Source organism: Cuculus canorus, chromosome 11 (genome assembly GCF_017976375.1).
Source record: "Cuculus canorus isolate bCucCan1 chromosome 11, bCucCan1.pri, whole genome shotgun sequence".
Taxonomy (NCBI): domain Eukaryota; kingdom Metazoa; phylum Chordata; class Aves; order Cuculiformes; family Cuculidae; genus Cuculus; species Cuculus canorus.
In genome coordinates this window covers 7,633,667-7,642,060 of record NC_071411.1, presented here as the reverse complement: position 1 = coordinate 7,642,060, position 8,394 = coordinate 7,633,667, and the positions used below count along the sequence as shown (strand labels likewise).

General features: G+C 40.8%; 1 long non-coding RNA gene across 1 annotated transcript; it reads right to left on the bottom strand.

Annotated features, from left to right (window-relative positions):
* Positions 1 to 1,096: 1,096 nt before the first annotated feature.
* On the bottom strand, positions 1,097 to 1,877 carry LOC128853242 (uncharacterized). Its single transcript, XR_008451615.1, has 3 exons — positions 1,803 to 1,877; positions 1,386 to 1,482; positions 1,097 to 1,226 (listed from the first exon to the last, which is right to left on the bottom strand). It is a non-coding gene; the product is annotated as an uncharacterized LOC128853242 (long non-coding RNA).
* Positions 1,878 to 8,394: the final 6,517 nt, after the last annotated feature.

Genomic DNA, 8,394 nt, shown 5'->3' with positions numbered 1-8,394 from the left:
AACCCTCCTCACCTTTCCTGCAGACCCCAACCGTTTGCTACAGTTCAATTTCCTGCTCTTCTGTGTCCCCCCGTTCCTTACCCCTGCCAGCTGGATGTGCGAGCTTTTGCCAGCAGTGCTAAGAGACCTCCTGGCCTGCGAGCTTCAGTTTTGAGTGTGATCCTAAAAACTCCTCCGATTTTCTAGTATTCTACTTTCAAAACTTTCATCTGCAACTGCTACTGCTTTGTCTCCCCTGAACCTAATCAATCCCCAGAGTGGTGCTCAGCATCAGACCTGTGCATCACCAGCGTACAGCACAAACCAGTGAAGCCTGTGCCCCACCTTCCGTCTGCTGCACTACACTGCAGGAAAATCATCTGCTGAAGGCTGGCTCTTGCAGGAAAATTGGTATCCTTAGCTATGTTGTGTCAATTCCTTTTCAAAATACTGATCTTTCTTTCTCGGGGAAGTAAAAAGCAGCTGAAGATGTTAACAGCAGCATCCACTGCACCCACTAAGAAGATCTTTATTACAGGACGATGTATGTTGTTACTAAATTTAACAGATCTATGGGCTTATTTAATTTTACATGTTTTATAAGCTGGTTTTCAAGGTGCCAGAACATGATGCTGCTGTGGTCAGTCAGTGTCACAAGTGTTAGTGGAGAGGAAGTTCAAATTCTCCTGCTGTGGGGTAGCTGATCCTCTTGGCATCGAACTGCATTACAAAAGAGCTCTATCACTGTATTATTGCGGTTTGATTATTCACTATAATGACTGGAAAAGAGGTGATAGTGGAAGAGGCTGGAGAAACAGGTGGAAAAGAGGTGATCAGGTAGTGATAGGAGATTGCAAGGAATTATCTGTAGAAATGAAAGGAAAGAGGAGCAAGGTAAATATTTGTGGCAGGGAAAGAACCAATAAACAGGCAAACATTCAGGTTTTGTCATTGCACAACACCAGTCGGAGCCCATGTTCCCAGGTTTACAGCCTTCCTAGATTTGTTGACAGTCAGTGTAGACCAGCATTGCAGTGCTGTTAATTGCAAAAGTTTTCTTGTTCACCTTTAAAGTATCTATTGAGAGATGATTCATTAATTTTATTACAAATTGCACTGAACAAACAAATCCTCAAGCCTACTATCTTATGTGTAAATTAGACAGAAATAGCTGACCTTGCCTGCAGGAATAGCCAAATGCACCCACAAGACAGTCTTGATGTCATTAACCAGCGTGTGATCCTAACCTGTGTGCACAGAAAAATAAACATATTTCAGGGCAGGGAAACAATTGCATGTGAGTACAACATAATTTATCCTGCTACGGGTCATTAGAGTCTCAGCACAGTGACAAATGTCTCATTCCCTGTAAGTTATACCGAGTAGATAACAATCGTGGAAAATACCTATTCAAGGATAGGATAGTCCATCTGAATCACAGGAACCTTCTGCTTGTTGTGAGCATTTCCCAGGACTCCTCTCTTTTCTGTACTCTATGGATATCTGTAGAATTTCATTTTGAGATATATATAAACACTATTTTTTTTAAGAGATATAACATCAAAACTTTCAAGTTCTCTTCCAATGTGGCTTCATTCCAAGAGACACATCCTGGTAAAGCAGCTTCAGGCGAGTTTCTCTATTTTATCATCATTCAAGAGCTTTCTTTAGCAATAGCATTCTTTCATTGCGGTCTAAGTGCATCAGGGTTTTTTTTTTTTTGTCTGTTGCACAAGAATGAAGGTGGAAAATTGAGAACATTTCCGTGGAAAAACACCTACATTTACGACAGTAAATACCTGTGTCACTGAGGAAATGCTTACCTGTTTTGTCATTTGTGGCTTTCTGAGACCGGTACTTCCCAGTTTAGCAAACTTCCTGGATACACTCTTCTAAGCTATAGTTAAAAGAGAAGTTTAAGTTTATATTCTATAATGAATGGATACTGTGATCAAAGCAACAACCTGCTTAAGAGTTAGGAATATAGCTCTAAAGTATATTTTTATAGAACCATATCTAAATTACTTATACAAATCAGACCAAACGGGATCTAAGAGGTCTTTAGATCTGCCCTCAAAAATCCAAATCCGTGTTGAGTTTTTCTGTCCGCTGGTTGCAAACCTAAATGTAAAAATGCAGGAAAATATACGAAAACCAACCTTTTCCTCACAATCTTAATTTGTCTTCCAAGACTCTGTGGTTCTTGTATGATGCTATTTCCGCCCCCTCCCCCCCCCCCCCCCAGGATCATTTCTTGCAAAGCTCTAAATGTGCTTTGCAACATTTGGAGGTCTATCTTAGTCCCAGTTCCCAGTAGATTATCAATGTTCTTGACTACTTCAAATTTACCTGTGAATACGGAGAGCTCAACTTTCTTATCTCCCCTTCTGCGTGCTTAGCAACACTTGAACTCAGCTACCATCTATAGGACTTTTGTAGGAACTTATTAAAAGCACGAAAGATTGGGGATGTCCTGACGACTCAAGCATCTAAAAGGATAGAGAATACCTTCTCCCCCACACCCACCAAAGAGCTTTCTACCTTTGAAGCCTTTTCTTTTCCCAAAGCTTCAGAAGAGGATCAATAAGCACTTATCACACAATCGGTCTCTTGTGCTTAATTGTGTGCATATTGATATGTGTGTGCGCGCATTCAGAACTGAGCAAGCCTGAGCTCATCTCTGGAGCAGAGGGGGTATCACATTTAGAAAGCATTTTGAATACAGCTCTGGTCTTCCTCCTCTGTCAACGACTGTCCCCCCCGCAGTGAGTTCAGGTCTAACTACAGCAAGGCACAGAGAATTTGGGCTGTGTTTATGTTGGGTCTACAATCAAGTACTTTAATATCAGCAAGAATTTTTTTTTCTCTTCCTCAAAAATCTCACAAACACTACCTGGGATGTGCGGTACCTTGTGCGAGTTTATATGGGAGAGATGAGAGATATAAAAGCAGAGCATATAATCTTGGGTAAAGCCAAATCAGCTGTGGGCACATGGGGAGAATTCAGACCCTCAGAGCTAAACCATTACAGTTTCAGTGCATTTCGCTTCTGAATTCATAGACCAAAGTAAACATTATCACCAATAATAAGGGCAGGGATAACATCCCTAAATACACAATTTTATTTTGCACCTAACTCTTGTGCCTTATATCCAAACAGCATTGTATATCTGCCAAAATGGCTAGAAAAATGCCTTTTTGGCTCTTTCTCTAGTTATACCTTCTTGTTCTTCGCTTGGGATATTCTGAAGACTTCTCTATCAGGGGATTCATTTTCAGAGTCAGGAACCTAAAAAAAAGCTCACATAAGACAGGACATTAGCAGAATGAGCAGAAAGAATAGCGTGCCTTACCCTTGGTTCCTAAACCAACAGCCTGTGACATGCCAGAGCCAGAAAACATTGATGATGAACAAAAAGTACCATCTCAGTTTCCCATAGAAAGCCTGGCTTTTAGTAACCTCTGACAGTGTGACACTTCCTACCAAAAAGATCTTTTGTGTAAGGAAAGCAGAACAAGCAAACTAAACAAAACCACTAAAAAGCCTTCTAGGCAACGATAGCATAATCCCACTTATTCATATCTTGGCTGAAGTGCTGCCTATAAAACTCACTGCAGCTATTTATTCTGCTCTCGTTTCAGTATTGCCAAGAACCGTGCCTGCCTGCTACAAATCTACCTCCCTTTGCTCACAGAATAATCCAAACAAATACAAAAACGTTTACACTAATAAATTCTACGTTGCGTTGAGGCATATATATTACACTTGATGAATATCTAAGCTACCTTCTGCAAATGCACAAGCTGAGAATTTTCTGCCGGTAGATGTCAGCAGGAGCAGAGAAAAGCTGCTGCAGCTCTGGCAGATCACACCTGTCCCACCCGTGTGTCAAAAGCCACCCAACTCAGACAAGAGGGTTGAGAAGGAACTCGAGTAGGAGGTTGCCAAAGCAAACATGATTCATCAGCATTTCTGCTTTCTGACCTAGTGGGTGCAAGGCTGGAGGAAGACAGGCATGACACGCTGCTGCCCTTTGTACAGCGATGCGAAATGGTTTCATACAAACCTGTTCCTCAGGCTGCATCTCCCAACATACGCTGATAAAGGAAGGACGCGGGGAGATTCCAGACTTGGGAACTTCCAGATCCCTGTCACCTGCGAGGTTTGGCCCCAGTGTTTATTCAAATTGTCACAATCATTCCTTCAGATAAAGGAAAGGTAATCCCCGAGTTGATTTTACTCTTTGCTGCTGTGAGCTGAGTCTTGGAACATGATGATAAGGGTTTCTGACGGAGCACCAATCAGGCTGTGAAGAGGCAATACAGGATTTCAGAAAGTTTAAAGTCAATGTACCTGTAGGAAGGATGTTTATATAAAAAAGAAATGTGCCTTTGAAACCCACCCCCCACCTACACTCAGAAGCATTAGATGGCATCTCACATACCCTCATTTCCACGGTTCACATACTAAAAAATAATTCACAGCAGTGAAAGTCTCACTGGAAAAAATATCTTTCCACCAGTGAGCAAAATTCAAGTACGACGATTGAGACATAAATGGTACACAAGAGAGATCAGCAGCTATAGACCGTCTAAGGAATATGTTGTGTAATGCTTTGCTATATTAGAATACAAAAAAAATATTCACACTGAAAATGCGAAGGTAAACTCATGGCTTACAAGCATCTACTTTACAGGAGACATGCATATTTCATCTTACGTACTGCTTTCATCCACAGCATCCTTCTGAAAAAGCATTCTGAATCTTTTATTTCGCCTGATCTTAGTTATTAGCATCTGGTACTATAAAAGTACACATATGAATCTTCTCTCATAGTCTACAGAAAGAGATAAAAGGCTGAATAAAGGATCGGTGACCAGTAAGTGAAATCGTGTGTTATCGAACAAAAGATATTTTCTTCCATGAAAATGACTCTTGTCTTCATCAAAATTTAAGTTTCAGTGAACATCTTCCCATATGGATTCTTTTTTTGAAAAACAAGACCTATGGCAGAGACAGAACCATTCAGAGCACTTTCACAATGAAAGCATAATTTACTTTTCCAATTTAGCTTTGTGTGTTTAGTGACTGTGATGTACACGGAGCACAGTACCAGCGAGCTGGCTGGGAGGAGAATGGGGAAGAAATATATCAGTGCTACTGTGCCTAATATTTGTAACAAAATTCTTTTCAGAAACCCAACCTGCATCACAAAGAAAATTCCTATTTAAAAGCCGACTAAGCACAGTCTAATAGACACATTTTTTGTGTGCATGTAACAGGAAAGGCTCACTTTTCTTCAAGAGGTAGCAATCTCTGCTTTGGAAGCAACTCTGCTTTGTAGAGGAAGGTGTGAAATCACCCAGGCTTTGTCCAGAAGAACGGCTGCTCTTGTGAAATTTCTGCCCTGGCTCTGGGTTTCACACAAATTTGCTTTCTCCTTTCTTTCCATTGCCTACTACAGAACTCCAGATATCTGCAGCAAAGGATTGTTCTTGAGTACATTTAGCACATGGTGGCAGGCTTAGCTGCTGGGATCAATTCTTTGCTCTGAACTGACTCTTACGTTTCTGAATGCAGCGGCTCATTCAGAATTCAATTCCTTGTATTGCACAGCAGTACAAGTTCAACTAAATTTTTTACAGGTTCAAAAAGCAATCAGGCAAACTCAAGACAGAAGCATCCATCCAAGGTCCTAGTTAAAGCCGAAGTAGCAGCAAAACTGCTGTTCACTGAATGCTATGAAGATGTATTGGAAGACTGTCAGTATGATTCGCCTTTTGTTTTAATTTCCTCTGTATTTGACTATATAGGAGACTATATGGATCTCTAATCTGCCTTAATATGGTTGTTCATACATTACATTCTCTTCCTGAGAAGCCCCCCAGTAGGAGTCACTGTAAATGACCTCAGCAACATCACCTTTTTTCCCTTTTGGTATTTTACGATGGGTTTTCAAAGATGGATGAATTTGGTAAAGATATAAGAAGAGTACTATTTTATGAACACAGTAAAAGGGGACGCCATGAAGGTTAAAGCCTCCTTCACCATGTATGAATATGCTTGCAGAGCTCCAAATCAAGATTCCAGACCAAAACCACTGCTTCACTCCTGCTTTACCTTTTCCTGTTCCATTTTTGCTCCAAATGATCCCGCTATTTTCCTTCTTCAGCAGCTCCTTAAGCGCAAAACTGAAAAAAGTGTGGTTTCTCCTGGGTTCTTCACACTAAACAGCCCAGTGTTGTTGTGTATGGACAACGACCACTTCAGAGAATGCTGGAAAGTAAAAAAGTAAACACACAAACATTTTTGAACTAAAAAGACAAACCCAAGGAAACATTTAAATGGATATTAGAATTAGAAGGGTTTTTTCCAGCTCAGATTTAGATCTAAATGACAAGTCTTACTTCTTTGCCTTTTACATAACAGAAACTCTGCTTATATAATTATTTGGACATTTATTCCAATTCACACATGCTCTATAACCTTGTGAAAAGGTCAACATTAAGTGATTCAAAAAGCTAGATCTGAATCTTGTTGAAATTCAGATTATCCTAATATTTTTACAACGGCTACATTTTGCTTGAGTGCTGCTCACTGACAGCGGGTGCAGTATATTTTGCAGACATTGGAAACGGATAAAAAACAGCTGAAGAAAAGGGAAGATCCACTAGCTTCTAGTGGGAAGAAGAAACGCACCCATTTTCTAGTTGCTACCAATATCCAAGAAACATCTCTACACGCTAGTGTTATGTATCTTGCACAGCAAGATATAAAGATCATTTTTAAAAGCTTCTAAGCTACTTCAAAAGCAGTCAGGAAACAAGTGCAGGAGTGTTATCAAGAGGGCTCTCAGCCAAAAAATTCTCCTAAATAGCCCAGAGCTTTATTGAATAGCTTGCACTGGAAGATCAAGGAATCAAGAAGATCTATGAAACAATCTTAATGCTGATTTAGTAATCGTCTGTGAATACAACTCATCCCATACTAGATGAGGCTCAGGAGACCTACGACCCGTCAGCTCCCCGAAATAGGTTATGAATGGAGCTTTATGTGATGCAGACACTGCGTGTGGATTCCTCTCCAGGGAATAATTTTTTTGCTGCATTGCCACAGGAAGAATCCATCACCTGGTAGTTTTATTTCATTTGTGAAGCAGTGAACAACTTCAGTGAGAAACAACTAAATTAACCTTAGGAAAGCAAAGCCAGTCTAAATGGAAGGTGAGACAGCATTTTACAGTGGGGACTTAAAATACTGTGGCTGTGCACACAGAGGCAGCTGAGCCTGCTGACAAACGCCAATACACGGCATCTTGAGCCAGCACAAAGCTGACAGCCTGCCTAAAACTCTAACGTCATAGGCTGAGCTCTGACTCTTTGGAAATGCTAAACTTAACTGAATTCTTACCACTTCCATCATATGGTGTGGATATCATAACACTTTGAGTTCTGCATAAGAATTCTTCCAGATATGCTGCGTTCAAATGAAGTCTGGTCCAAAGCCAGACGTACGTAAATGGTCTGTTCTACCAGATCACTCACTGAACTTGTTCAAATCACCGTTGTGCCTCAGTTTCCCTATATGCTTTTAGCGATTTTTCAGAGCTCTGCTGTTTCTTTTGGTCTGCTCCTCTCTGGCTTTCTGTCTATTGCCAAGCATTTTCTCTTCATCGGTATCCTCAAAGCACAAAGCTAAAAATGCAGAAATGAATCCCTTCTGAAACTTCTCTTTGTGAATAAGTGCAGCTCATCTCTTGTGAAGACAAACAGACTATGGTTCATTTCATTGACGTGGGCAGACAAATCTGCTGAACATGGCCAGAGAAACTGGGAGGCTGCTTCTTCAAACAGCCCGGAGCACTTGCTAGAGGTACAATGTGTTCCCTGATGCCTACCTTATACTGGTGGTGTGTCTCCAGCTGCAACACACTCTAACATACGTAAGCAAGAGGCAGGAAGAAAGAATGTGCTCCATGTAAATTTAGCCAGCGTGCTCTCAGATATAATTGCTCTCGGTGGTGGGAAAAGATGATGATCTAATTGACGTGGAGACGTGTCATCCCAGCCTCCTGACAGAGACAATATTAGAACTGCATTAGCTGACTAGGGACAAAAGAATGTTAGGAGTCCAAAATCTCTTGTCACTTGCATGGGCTGAACACCTGTGAAGCCACGGAGCAGTAGGCTTGAAGGCCAGAGGAACACTCGATGCTTACTTTGCATATCCGTGTAGGCACAGTGAGATATAAATTGCCTAACATAGTACTCAAACGTATTAGGTATCCAGCAATTCAAAGCAGAAAAGAGGATTTTCCTCTATTCTGAGTGGACTTCTGTTGTATTCTTACCAAATACTAAATGTCTTTTTTAAAAGAACTTTAACCCCTTATAATCAAGATTCAGATCTTATCT